The sequence below is a fragment of the Erpetoichthys calabaricus genome, chromosome 18 (genome assembly GCF_900747795.2).
Source record: "Erpetoichthys calabaricus chromosome 18, fErpCal1.3, whole genome shotgun sequence".
NCBI classification, from domain to species: Eukaryota; Metazoa; Chordata; class Cladistia; order Polypteriformes; family Polypteridae; genus Erpetoichthys; species Erpetoichthys calabaricus.
This window is the reverse complement of record NC_041411.2, coordinates 80,077,722-80,089,861: the sequence shown is the minus strand read 5'-3', so window position 1 is coordinate 80,089,861 and position 12,140 is coordinate 80,077,722. Positions and strand designations below refer to the sequence as shown.

At 44.8% G+C, this 12,140-nt stretch overlaps 1 protein-coding gene across 1 annotated transcript in view; it reads left to right on the top strand.

Moving 5' to 3' along the window:
- The window catches only part of cfap20dc (CFAP20 domain containing), a 248,480-nt gene that overhangs the window by 187,498 nt on the left and 48,842 nt on the right, over positions 1-12,140 (top strand). The gene's annotated exons all lie outside the window — the stretch shown is intronic.

Sequence of the window (12,140 nt, the reverse complement as noted above, 5' to 3'; positions counted from 1 at the left end):
TGCCGCTCACTCTGAATGAGGCATCTGGGCTTTTGTTCTTTCACCTGCCGTCAGTTTCCCTGTGCGGAAGCTTTAGCGTGTGGCAACAGCGCCACCCGTTGGAGCTCCTTTATTTTTATTTTTTTGTTTTGTTTGTTTAAATGGCTCTTTCTCATATATTTTGTTCATTTTCCAACACAGCCTTTCCCTCATTTGGCTAACCGGCTCACCACAGTCCCTCCAGAGCTCATGTAGCTGAGTTTTAGTCAAGCATGTTAAACCTCACAGCAGGAAATCTTAAAAGTTGCACCGAAACAAAACTATCAGTGTTGTAGGAGACGAAATTGTTTATTGATCCGAAGGTGAAAACCTGTCTCTTCCCCCCCCCCCCCACCCCCCCCCCCCCCACCCTTGTCAGAAATGAGTAGCCGGAGGGCCGTTTTCTTTGATTAAAATATGGCGGTGACGCGCTGGAGAAAGAGAACGCGTTGAGGGAAGCGGGTGGATGAAAAGACCTGACTCCCCAATTTCAGTCAGCCATTTTATTTTACATTTCATCTCAGGTGGGGCACCACCAAAAAGGCACTTTATATAAATAAAAAAATAAATAAAAAATCACAAAGCAGCATGAAGATGACAATTTAACCCTTTTAACCCAGCCTCGTTTTGGCCTGTTTTCATGTAAACTGGCCATAACACCATCATGCTTCACTCAATATTCACGTCCCATCCCTCAAAATAAAGGCCTGCCAATTTCTCTTTCAGAATTTCTCCACCTGGACAGTGTGTCAGGTTGTACACATACAGCGCATCACTTTTTCCACATTTTGTTATGTTACAGCCTTATTCCAAAATGGATTAAATTCATTTTTTTCCTCAGAATTCTACACACAAGACCCCATAATGACAACGTGAAAAAAGTTTACTTGAGGTTTTTGCAAATTTGTTAAAAATAAAAAAATTGAGAAATCCCATGTCCATAAGTATTCACAGCCTTTGCTCAATACTTTGTCGATGCACCTTTGGCAGCAATTCCAGCCTCAAGTCTTGTTGAATATGATGCCACAAGCTTGGCACACCTATCCTTGGCCAGTTTCGTCCATTCCTCTTTGCAGCACCTCTCAAGCTTCATCAGGTTGGATGGGAAGCGTCGGTGCACAGCCATTTTAAGATCTCTCCAGAGATGTTCAATCAGATTCAAGTCTGGGCTCTGGCTGGGCCACTCAAGGACATTCACAGAGTTGTCCTGAAGCCACTCCTTTGATATCTTGGCTGTGTGCTTAGGGTCGTTAGACTGGGGCGACGGTTCATCTTTCAGCAGGACAAGGTCAAGAGCGCTCTGGAGCAGGTTTTCATCCAGGATGTCTCTGTACATTGCTGCAGTCATCTTTCCCTTTATCCTGACTAGTCTCCCAGTTCCCCACAGTATGATGCTGCCACCACCATGCTTCACTGTAGGGATGGTATTGGCCTGGTGATGAGCGGTGCCAGGTTTCCTCCAAACGTGACGCCTGGCATTCACACCAAAGAGTTCAATCTTTGTCTCATCAGACCAGAGAATTTTCTTTCTCATGGTCTGAGAGTCCTTCAGGTGCCTTTTGGCAAACTCCAGGCGGGCTGCCATGTGCCTTTTACTAAGGAGTGGCTTCCGTCTGGCCACTCTACCATACAGGCCTGATTGGTGGATTGCTGCAGAGATGGTTGTCCTTCTGGAAGGTTCTCCTCTCTCCACAGAGGACCTCTGGAGCTCTGACAGAGTGACCATCGGGTTCTTGGTCACCTCCCTGACTAAGGCCCTTCTCCCCCCGATTGCTCAGTTTAGATGGCCGGCCAGCTCTAGGAAGAGTCCTGGTGGTTTCGAACTTCTTCCACTTATGGATGATGGAGGCCACTGTGCTCATTGGGACCTTCAAAGCAGCAGAAATGTTTCTGTAACCTTCTCCAGATTTGTGCCTCGAGACAATCCTGTCTCGGAGGTCTACAGACAATTCCTTTGACTTCATGCTTGGTTTGTGCTCTGACATGAACTGTCAACTGTGGGACCTTATATAGACAGGTGTGCGCCTTTCCAAATCATGTCCAGTCAACTGAATTTACCACAGGTGGACTCCAATGAAGCTGCAGAAACATCTCAAGGATGATCAGGGGAAACAGGATGCACCTGAGCTCAATTTGGAGCTTCATGACAAAGGCTGTGAATACTTATGGACATGGGATTTCTCAATTCTTTTATTTTTCATAAATTTGCAAAAACCTCAAGTAAACTTTTTTCACGTTGTCATTATGGGGTGTTGTGTGTAGAATTCTGAGGAAAAAAATGAATTTAATCCATTTTGGAATAAGGCTGTAACATAACAAAACGTGGAAAAAGTGATGAAGCGCTGGGAATACTTTCCAGATGCACTGTATAACATCCTAAGCCTAAAAGTGCCAGGATTTTGTTTCAACGATTTTATGTCACGTTGTTTGTCTCACTTTAACTCAGGCTTATTTTAAAACCTACATATATATGTTTGGTATCCTTCTTTTCAGAATTTATCAAACTTTAATGTGATGTTGTTATATTTTCAGATTCTTATTCCGTTTTTAAATTTTAAAGTAAAATATGAATTACTCAGTCCCGCAAGTCGAGAGTTTGTGGCAAGAGATTTAATCAGGCCCGGGGCTGTGCAGCAGCAGCTGATCGAGCAAAGAGGAGGTAAAAATAAAAAAAACTATTTGTTTCCCATTGTATCGCCATTTCAGAGGACTTGCAGCCTTTGATTTTTCCGTGTTGTTTGTCAGCGTGTCTGCTCTGCTCATTTTTTAATTGTCATTAATAAGATAAAACAAACGGGAAAAACTGCACCGAGAGAGAGCAAAATACAATGAAATCAACAACAGAGAGTTAAGCATTTAAATTAATAGCAAAAGCAGAAATATTTCTAAATGTCTAATAAATGTGAAAATCATGCTGCTGTGCTTTTCTGAATGTAGAATAAAAGAAAAATATCAGCTAATTAAATGAGATCCGTTCTATCAGGTGCTGTCACTGATTAGGAGTCTGGTTGGAACAAAAACCTGCAGCCACAGGGGGGTCCACGGGACCAAGTTTGGGAAACACTGGTGTAGGCCGAAGGGGGACACACATACTGGTCATATGTGTGGGAAGCCTACAATGGCCCAAGTAGGATTTGCACTTCGGGCCAACATTAGCCCCAAAACACTGACCCGGTGTGGGCAAACAGACAGGGGGCTCAAATTTGGTCATGCCACCTGAAAAAGTCCATATCTTACTGGTCCATCCATCCGTTTTTCTTATACCTGTTTATCCAGGGTACACTGTTAAAAACGGAAGATGCCAGAGAGGATGTCCTAGTGCAGGGGTGAGCAACATCGGTGCTGGGGGGCTGCTGTAGGTGCAGGAGACGAGGCAGAGCAAGTCCTAAAATAGTTGGGATGCCAACCGGGCAAACTCTGTTTAATTCGCAGCACAAAAATAAAGAACAAAATGTACCCGTGCTAGGTGGCGCAGTGGTAGTGCTGCTGCTTTGCAATAAGGAGATTGTGGGTTTGCTTCCCGGGTCCTCCCTACATGGAAAGTAATTTGAGTAGTGAGAAGAGTACTATGTAAATTTAAAGAATTAGTATTATTATTATTACAGTGGGTTTAATTTAAGATATGGACAAAGATGATCCGCTGTGGCAACCCCTAACAGGAGCAGCCGAGAGAAGAAGATGATTACAGTGGATTTAATTTGGCTTTTTGACACAGATCAGCATTATGTCAGACACTGATGGCACCATCTGAGCGTCGTGTCTTTAATGTGGTTTCCTTGTCAGCATGGACATAACCGTTTAACAATTATTTCCTTAAAACGTAAAATTCCCATAGCTCTGAACAGACCCCCAACGCACACACAGAAACCAGCCACCAACGCGAAACGCTGCAGCGCTGTGCCATCCCCATCCCAGAGTTCTACTTTCCGTCCATTTTTGCACGTCCGATGCAGTGCCAGGCATGGCCTACAGAGGGCACCAGGTCATGAAGGGCACATTCAAGGCTCCTGTGCACATTGGGACACAGAGGGGCACCCGAGCTGTCATTTAAATTGGAGTTGATGCATTTGGAAGGTTACAACCCTGCCTGCTGCGCCACCCTGCTGCCCACCTTAGATGCTGGGACTATACACGTGTATACAAGAGATAATAAAGCTTGACGTGCGTTAGCATATGCACCGAGAGCAGAAAAAAAAATAAAGTTAAATAGCTTTTTGTTTCTTTTTTGGTGAAGTGAAATTAGGAGTTTAGGACTGAAGAGCAGTGCACATATAATCAGGATTACGGTCTGTTATTCAGAAGAGCTTTGAAATTGCTCGGTGCTTATAGAACTGAAGTGGCATTTAACAAATCTGGGAGATTCTAAAGTGCTGAAGCAAAATTGTTCAAATCACAGCACTACAGAAATGAATACATTTAAATGAGCCTGAATAGGAATTAAATTGCAATTTGATCCCACTTCTAGCTGGTGTCACGCTCTGGAAATCAGAGGCACGTATAGCGGCGGCGCCTTATCGATACTCGGCCCTTTCGACAATGATGATTTATTGTGTGTTTTTCTTTTTAATTGACGCGAGGTGGCTAAAGATGGGCAAGACTAAGCAAAAAACGCATTTCGAGGGTTTTTTTTTTTTTTATTATTATTATTACCGTTATGAGTCATAATTTTAGTGATTTCATTTTGGATCCCTTATCTTTATTTCATACTTTTATTCTCTCTGAGTGCCAAGTATTTCTTCTCACTCTTAACTCTTTTCTGTGTCCATTTCTCTTAGCCCGTCTCTCTAGTGTGGTCGCTGCCGTCCTTCATTAAGTGATGACAGAGCCAGCCAGTAAATCAAACAGACAAATAAGAAATAAATAAAACGGTGCAGTCGCTGCGGTAGGTTGGCACCCTGCCCGGGATTGGTTCCTGCCTTGTGCCCTGTGTTGGCTGGGATTGGCTCCAGCAGACCCCCGTGACCCGGTGTTCGGATTCAACGGGTTGGATAATGGATGGATGGACGGTGCAGTCGGAGTTGTAGAAAAATGGAAATTAAATTCTGTTGATCAATTTTCTGTGTGCCGCCCACTTTACACCCAGCCCAACACCAATGACCTCACGGAGTGGGCCGCGTTCGCTTCACTCTTCTGTGCTCACAGAGCAAATTATTAGGAGCGCCCGTTCAGCTGCTCATCCACGCAGTTATCTAATCAGCCAATCGTGTGGCCGCAGCGCAATGCGTACACAGTCCTGCAGACGCAGGTCAGCGGCTTCAGTTCACGGTCACATCAAAAATGTGATCTCAGTGATGTAGGTAGACGTGATTGATGGTGCCAGAGGCTTTCTGAAAGTACTGATCTCCTGGGATTTTCACGCAGTCTCTAGAGTTTACTCTGTATGGTGCAAAAAACATTGTAGAATAAATAGAAGTCGAACAAAATAGAGTTGGGGATGGGAGTCACTCCATATATTATAAGATGAGTAGTCACAAAAGACTGATACTGGTCTGATGTACTGTAGAACAACAAAAAGATAATGAGAAAAGAAATGGATCAGGTTTTATATTATGGCGGCAGGAAGTAGGGGCGAGGTCATCAAGGTGGGACAGAAGTAAGGTCTTTAGAATGGGACGGGAGTGAGGTCCTCAGGGAGTGAGGTCCTCAGGAAGTGAGGTCATCTGGATGGGACGGTAGTAAGATCATCTGGAAAGGGATGGAAGCAAGGAAAATTTACTTAGTCCTCTGTGATCCTGTAGGGAGACATCAAGGTGGGACGGAGGTGAGGTCTTCAGAACTGCATAAGAGTGAGGTCCACAGGAAGTGAAGTCATCTGGATAGAACGGTACAAGATCATCTGAAAAGGGATGGAAGCGAGGAAATTTTGCTTAGTCCCCTGTGATCCTGTAGGGAGACATCAAGGCGGGTCATCAAGGTGGGACGGAAGTGAGGTCTTCAGAACTGCATAAGAGTGAGGTCCTCAGGAAGTGAGATCATCTGGACAGGACGGTAGTAAGATCATCTGGAAAGGGATGGAAGCAAGGAAAATGTACTTAGTCCTCTGTGAGTCCTGTAGGGAGACAAAAAGGTGGGACGGAAGTGAGGACTTCAGAATTGCACGGAAGTGAGGTTATCTTGATGGGACGGTAGTTAGATCATCTGGAAAGGGATGGAAGCGAGGAAAATTTACTTAGTCCTCTGTGGTCCTGTAGGGAGAAATCAAGGCGGGTCATCAAGGTGGGACGGAAGTGAGGTCTTCAGAACTGCATAAGAGTGAGGTCCTCAGGAAGTGAGGTCATCTGAATGGAATGGTAGTAAGATCATCTGGAAAGGGATGGAAGCAAGGAAAATGTACTTAGTCCGCTGTGGTCCTGTAGGGAGATATCAAGGTGGGACGGAAGTGAGGACTTAAGAATTGCATGGAAGTGAGGTCATCTGGATGGGACGGTAGTGAGGAAAATTTACTTCATCCGCCATGGTGCTGTAGGGAGAAAGAGAGAAGGCGTTAGTACTCCTTACTAACCCTTTTTCTGGTGTTTTCACACCCTAAATTGGACCCTTTGGCTGTCCCCTAATCGCACGTGTGTGACAACATCCATCCAGCCTTGTTGATGAGAGACATCAGAGGAGAACGGCCCACAGCTGAAAGAAAGGCAACGATAACTCGGATAAGCTTTCTCTATTACCGTGGTGGGCAGAAAAGCATCCCAGAATGCACATCATGTCAAACATTAAGGCATATGGGCTACAACAGCAGAAGACCACCTTGGGTTCTACACCTCTCAGCCAAGAACAAGAAGCTGAGACAGCAGTGGGCACAGGCTCACCAAAACTGGACAGATGAAGACAGGAAAAATGGCACATGGTCTGATGAATCTCAATTTCTGTTGAGGCACACAGATGGTAGGTGCCAACAGCATGAATCCGTGCACCCAACCTGCCTTGTGTCAACTGTCCAGGCTGGTGTAATGGTGTGGGGAATGCTCTCTTGGCACACTTTGGGCCCGTTAATACCAATCAGTCATCACTTGAATGCCACCGTCTATTTGAGTGATGTTGATGACGGTGTGCATCCCTTCATGTCCACTCTTCTAAGGGTATCTTCCAACAGGATCACAAAGCAAGCATGACAAAGAGTTCGGTGTTCTTCAGCGGCCTTCCCTGGCACCAGATCTGAACCCAACGGAACACTTTAGGGATGTGGAAGAAGGAGACATGAATGTGTGCGGCTGACTAATCTGCAGAAATGATGCAATCTGTCCTGACTTGGCAGGAAAACAGGTCACTAATATCTTGAGTAAACCCGAGAGAAGCGGGCAAAAGGCGAAACCAAGAAACTAAAAATGAACCGAAGCGACCGAAACCTCAGAAGAGTGGCAAAAGTCAAGGTCACATAACAGGAACAATAAGTCAAAATAAAATGAAGGATTTCATCCACAGTTCAGATAAGGCTCATAGTGAAAGGCTGACCTTTTATGCTGATTGAGTCATGGTTGTGACCCCAGAAACCCCGCCCCTAGAAATGTGGGATGTGACCCTGACAACAGTGCTTGCTACGACTTCTCTTAAAGGAAATGTCTACAAAGCATCGTGTCGACGTGGACCAGAATCTCAAAGGAATGCTGCCAACATCTTGAGCAAAAGGGAGTTCTACCCAAAACTGATTAAGGTGTGCAGATATCAAGCTCAGTGGACTGGCAGATAATCTCCAATCTGTTGAATCATCACAGAGGAACTTGAGCAGCATACAGGCTTGGGCAGAATTGTGGCAGATGAAGTTCAATGTCCGTAAATGTAAAGTATGACACGTAGGAAGTAAAAATGTGAGGTTTGAATACACAAGGGAAGGTACACAAGAAGGACCTAGGAGTTGTAGTGGGCTCAACGCAGTCAACCACCAGACGCTGTGCAGAAGCCATTAAGAAGGCAAAACCGAATGTGAGGTTATGTAGCGCCTTGATGTGTGGAGTACAAGTCCCAGAAGGTTCTGTTCAAGCTTTATAACACACTGGTGAGGCCTCATCTGGAGTCCTGGGTGGAGTTTTGGTCTCCATAAAGACATAACGGCACTGGAAAAGGTCCAGAGAAGAGCAACTAGGCTGATTCAAGGGCTACAGGGGATGAGTAATGAGGAAAGATTAAAAGAGCTAAGCCTTAAGGAGATGAAGAGGAGACCTGACTGAAGGGTTTAAAATTATGAAGAATTAGTCCAGTGGATGGAGACGTTGACATTAAAATGAGTTCATCAAGAATATGGGAGCACGGTTGGAGACTTATTAATGGTAAACTTTACGCAAACATGAGAAAGGAAGGTTTTCCATAAACAGAACCACAGACACTTGGAATAAGCGACCAAGTAGTGTCAGACCTTCAAAACTCGACTTGATGTTTTTTGGGGGTATTTATGGGGGCTGAATGGCCTGTTCTCATCAACATTTTTCTGACGTGCAGTGGACTGGCACCCTGTGCATTTTTTGCTACCTGCCTTGCACCTTAAGCTACTGTGATAATCTTTTTCCAGTAAAAAGTCTTTGTTTTTCTGCTGTGACAAAGCCCGTTGGCACAGTGGTCAGAGTGGCTGCCTCACAGCTCCAGATATTCTTGGCCTGGTCACTTCATCCATGCAGACCTTCTCCTTGTGTCCATATTGGATAGTGTTGGTTGCCAACTCTAAACTGGCCTGGGATGAGCAAATGTGGATGTGTGCTTGAAATTATCCAGAAATAAATAAACTGGCATCTTTTGCAGAGTTGGGTCTGCCCTGCTTGGATTTGTCAAGTCTCCACCAAAGTTCAAATTAATGTTTTATGCCTCTTTTGATACTTTAATTTATGTTATGTATGTGCGTCTTCTTTACGTTTGTATTTCAGCTGCCTTTGTTCTGTCCCTTGTGTTTTGTGGGTGTTCCCTCAAGAGGTGGGGCCACCTGTCAATCACTGCCTTGAACCGCCCTCCACCCTATAAAAGCCAGATCATCTCCCGCAGTTCCTGCTGGTTCATTTCAGACGTGCCAGGGAGTTGCTGAGTGCACTTGTGCTTCTTTTTTTTTTTGTGTGATTCATTCGATTTCTAAATTTTTTGCAACTATTCTTTTATTTTTTTTGTATTGAACCTTGTTTGCTTTGTACTGCCTTGCGTCTCAGCTGGGCTTCTTTAGGAGGTTAGACGGTACGCGATGAACAGTTCTTTTTCATCGTCAGATAAGATGTGCTGCTGTCAGCCGGATTACAGTTTGTTTTTTTGTTTTTTTTGTGATGAATCTTTAAAAGAAGCAACAATTAAATATGTATTAAGTCAGGATTAATAGATAATAGAAATTCGCAAAAATGTTATGCATAAAGAAAAATGCTTAGATGTTGTGAGACTAGGAAGAGAAATTAAGGGGCCACTCAGATACTACATTAATGTGAAACACCCTGGCCGGCCATTTTATTATTATTATTTTATTCCCTGACAGCCGCTCAAATTCTTGAGGTCACGGACTAAGTGTGTCGATTCTGGAGTATTCCTCTTACTTGAGTTTGACTACTGGATCACAGTCCACGTCCTTCCACAGACCTCGGATCTGCTGGCTGAGGAGGTCACTACAGCTGATTCAGACCCCCTTCACTTTCTGCACACTTTTCATTATGCTGTAGACTTAGTTTTAAACTGGATACATTTGACATTTCTACCCAGCAATTTACATTCAATAAGCCACAATGACAAAGTGATCATAACAATCGTAACAAGAGATGTCGAGGGAGGGGGTCTGAAGAATTGGCGCTGGCTCCTCTCCTCTTGGCTCCTCTCTACACAGCTCCTCATATTGGTGCTATGGGGGTGACACACAGCTGTACCTGACTTTCCCTCCAGAGGACCACATGATATCTGCTACAGTTTCAGTATGTCACTTTGATATTACAACCTGGGTGAAGGAGCACCACGTCCCAGCTCAGCCTGGCAAAAATAACAGATCTCCTTTGCTAGCCCAGCTTGTCTGTCTATTCAGCACCCCATCCCTGATCAGCTCGGTTCATTATAGTTAACATCCACCAAGTCGGTACACAACCTTGAGGTGGGCATGGATGACAAGCTGTCTTTCACTGACAGTGTCACCTGGTTTCGCAGAGTCCGTCTATACCAATGGTTCTCAACCATTGAGTCGATTGAGGGCTGCCAACTATGGGTTGCAAGTTGCTATTCTTTATACTGGTAGTGGGTCATTAACAGTCGCCACTCTTATGATCTTTCTTGATTCCCTCACTGACAATCAGGGTGTGAGTCACCAAGGAGGAAGACACAAACTGTCGTCCTGCTCGATTCACCCAGGAAACTCTGGTGGTCACACTCTATTCACCAAAGACATTCTGATAATCACGCAAGGAGGACACAAACTGTAGTCACGCATGATTAACCAAAGAAACTTTGGTGGTCAGGCTCGATTCACCAACGGGGAAACTAACTTTAATCACACTCAATTCACCAAGGAAACTCTGACAATCACGCTCGATTCACCAAGAGGGACACAAACTGTAGTCACGTTTGATTCCCCCAGGAGACTCTGGCGGTCACGCTTGATTCACCAAAGACATTCTGGTAATCATGCAAGGGGGACGCAAACTGTAGTCATGCATGATTACGCAAAGAAACGCTGGTGGTCACGCTCAATTCACCAAGAGGGACACAAACTGTAGTCACACTCGATTCACCCAGGAAACTGGCAGTCACACTCGATTCACCAAAGACATTCTGGTAATCACGCAAGGGGGGACACAAACTGTAGTCATGCTGGATTCACCAAGGAAACTCTGGCGGTCAGGCTTGATTCACCAACCGGGAAACTAACTAATCGCACTTGATTCACCAAGGAAACTCTGGTGGTCACACTCTATTCACCAAAGACATTCTGATAATCACGCAAGGGTGACACAAACTGTAGTCACGCATGATTAACCGAAGAAACTGTGGCGGTCACGCTCGATTCACCAATGGGGAAACTAACTTTAATCACACTCGATTCACCAAGGAAACTCTGACAATCACGCTCGATTCTCCAATAGGGACACAAACTGTAGTCACACTCGATTCACCAAGGAAACTCCGGCGGTCACACTCGATTCATCAAAGACATTCTGGTAATCACGCAAGGGGGATGCAAACTGTAGTCACGCATGATTAACCAAAGAAACTCTGGCGGTCACGCTCGATTCACCAAGGAAACTCTGGCGGTCACACTCGATTCACCAAAGAAACTGGCGGTCACGCTTGATTCACCAATGGCGAAACTAACTTTAATCACACTCGATTCACCAAGGAAACTCTGGCGGTCACATTCGATTCACCAAGTGGGACACTAACTGTAATCACACTCGATTCACCAAGGACATTCTGATGATCATGCTTGATTCACCACTGTGGACAACTGCTCTCACAATCACACTCCATTTCCCTAGGGGGAGCACTCTTGATGATCGTGCTTAATTTTCCAGGGGTGTAAAAAAGGTGGGTTGTGACATCAAAAAGGCTGAGAAAAACTCTGCTGCTCTATACAACATCCGCAAGATCAGATGGTGGAGTATGCAGCACAAGTTCTGGTCCAGGCTTTGGTCTTATCAAGTTTAGATCTGTGTTGGCAGGAGTACCGCCGTGTGTCACCAAGGTATGGCGGCTGATTCAAAAAGTATTGTGTTCAACCCGTGGGCTACAAAAGAGACAAGTCCATAGAAGAGCGACTTGGCTGATTGCAGGGCTACAGGGGATGAGTTAGGTAGGGAAAATTCAAAGAGCTGAGCCCTAAGGAGATGAAGAGGAGACCGGAGTGAAGTGTTCGAAACTATGAAGGGAATGAGTCCAGTGGATCGAGACAGTGACGTTAAAATGAGTTCATCAAGAACACGAGGACACTGCCGAAGACATGTTAAGGGTGAATTTCACACAAACATTAGGAAGTTTTCCTTCAAAACCTTAGACATGTGAAATAAGTGACCGAGTGGTGTGGTAGACCGTAGATCTTTAGGGACCTTCAGAACTCAACTTGATGTTATTTTGAAAAGAATTCAGTGGATGGAGCTGGCAAGCTGTTTTGAGCTGAATGCCCTGATCTCATCTAAAATTTTCTAATGTTCTAAAACTCTGCGATGGCCAGTGCGATTTTTGTTTTA